The sequence below is a fragment of the Anopheles arabiensis genome, assembly GCF_016920715.1.
Source record: "Anopheles arabiensis isolate DONGOLA chromosome X unlocalized genomic scaffold, AaraD3 X_pericentromeric_contig0014, whole genome shotgun sequence".
NCBI lineage: Eukaryota > Metazoa > Arthropoda > Insecta > Diptera > Culicidae > Anopheles > Anopheles arabiensis.
The window spans coordinates 150001-152500 of NW_024412092.1; the positions used below are offsets into that span (position 1 = coordinate 150001).

Here is a 2500-nt window from a genome sequence, read left to right on the forward strand (position 1 = left end):
CCTGAGTTTGAGCCCAATAGAATGAGTAACACGAAAACTAAGAAGGTCAAAAGACCAAGGGGTTGACAAGAAAGATCCGGACCAAGCGTTCATGGATCTTCAAGATCGAATGGAGGCGATGCGTTTTGGGATAAGCAAACTCGATGATGAGTCTTCCCATTTTACGCTAGTTACGGTAATGATGGACTTCCTCGATGAGGTAATGTCCGAATTTCGAAGGTACAGAGCCGTAAATCGCATGCAGCAGGTCCTCGACCGTCAAACGCAAACGTCGTTTGACGGTAACGATGGATTCGGGCCGCAAACGCGAAAAGGCAGAAGACCAGTGGCTGATGACCAACAGCCTGGTCCAAGTGGGTTGCAAAGATTGCAACAACAACAACAACAACCATCGAGGTTGACCTCTGTTAGGGAAGCGGTGGAAAATATTCCAAGTCCGAGAAACGGACCGAATATTAATGAGGGTAGAATTAATAAGAGGAAGAAGAAGAAGAGCAAGAAGAAGCAGAATAAGCCCAGAAAGCGGCCTGAGGCTCTGCTGATATCGGACTGCACTTCCGAGGAGCTGGCGAAATTGCTCAAGGAAATGAAGCAGTCCGATGCTCTTAAATCGGTTGGAGAGACAATCTCTAAGGTCCGACGGGTCCAGAATGGAGGCATGTTGCTAGAACTTAAGCAGGGTAGTTCTGCTAGTGCAATTGCCCCAAAGGTTAAGGAAGCGGTGAAGGGCAAGGCGTCAGTGAGAACGCTAGCTCCTTCTAAAATGATTGAGATCATGCATCTCGATGAAATTACCACCCCAGAGGAGGTTGCGGAGTCTGTCAAAGCACAGCTCAACATCGAGATAGAAACAGATCGTATCAAAATGAAGAAAGGCCGCGCGGCCGGTACGCAGTGGGCACGGATCAACGTATCGCTGCCAGACTTTCAAAGCTTCTTGAATTTGGGAAAGCTGAAAGTTGGTTGGTCGATATGCCATATCCGCGAGGTTATGGAAGAGCAGAAATGCTATAAGTGTTGGAAGGTAGGCCATACGAGCTACCATTGTAGGGAACCAGACAGAAGTAATCTGTGCTGGAAATGCGGTTTGAGTGGACACAAGAAGCAAGCTTGTACCAACTCTGTCAAGTGTTTGGATTGCGGTACGAGGTCACAGAACCTTCACGCAACGGGCAGTTATATGTGTCCCCGTAGGCGAACGATTAGATAATAATGGTTAGGTTGCTACAACATAACCAGAATCATAGTTATGCTGCATTTCAATTAATGTGGCAAACGATTAGGGAAGAATCTGCGGATATAGTGTTGATTGCAGATCCGTATCTGGCAACAACCAACGTCAAAGTGTTACGCAACGACGATAACACAGCAGCGGTAGTGGTTAACGCGGACTTACCAGTTAAGGTAGTCAGTAAGGCTCTGAAGGGTTTAATGATAGTTGACATAGGTGATATGCGAGTGGTTAGCGTTTACGCGCCACCTAGATTTAGTATGGAAGAGTTCCAGAACATGTTGGATAACACGGTAATGGCCGTAACCGGTATCCACAAATTCGTTATCGGGGGACTTCAACGCTTGGTCATCAAGTTGGAACAACCAACTTGGCGAGCGTGGAGAAACCCAGAAACGAAGAGGTGAGTTGGTTTTATCAACCTTTGCGCAGATTGACGCAATTTTATTGAACGACGGCAGCACCCCAACTTATGTTGGACCAGGGCGCACGTCAGTAGTTGATCTTACTTTTGCGAGCCGAACCGTAGCAAGATCATTTAAGTGGGAGGTGTTATCTAGCTATATGAACTCTGATCATCGTGCAATACGAATAGATCTTGAGACGCAAAGCGTGCGTAATCTGTCCCGACCCATAACGGGATGGAGCATCAAGTATTTTAGCAAAGATATATTTGAAGTTATGATGCAAGCCGCTTTTGAGACTGAGGTCACAACAAGCGAAGACTTAATGCGTATACTTGTCACGGCGTGTAATGCGACGATGACTAAACGTAAGAGGTACACTCCTAACAAGAGTGCATTTTGGTGGACGTTAGAGATTGAGGCACTTCGCAAAGAGTGCAAACACCGCGATCGATTAGCGCAAAGAGCTTTTAATACTGATCTCTATTCTACTTTTAGGGACGAGTTCAAGGTGGCACGGAATGCCCTCAAGCGATTGATCAAGCATACCCGACAGAGGAAGTGGAAAGAGTTCCTGGGAACAGCGAACAACGCATCATTTGGTATTGTATATCATACGTTCAAGAAAGTGGCCGAGGGTTCGATTGGACCCCGAACCATGACATTGGACGAGTTTAGGGAAGTGGTGAGCGAGCTTTTTCCTACTCACCCAAACACGGTGTGGCCTGAATATCGTATCGATCAGCCACGAGAGTTTGAAAGGGTAACTAATGATGAGATTCTTGCGGTTGCCAGGAGACTACCCAACAAGAAGGCGCCGGGACCAGATGGTATCCCGAATGAGGCGCTGAAAGTTGGTATGTTG

The 2500-nt window shown here is 46.9% G+C and overlaps 1 pseudogene; it reads left to right on the plus strand.

The window, feature by feature from the left end:
* The window catches only part of LOC120907646, a 9173-nt pseudogene that overhangs the window by 3191 nt on the left and 3482 nt on the right, over nt 1–2500 (plus strand).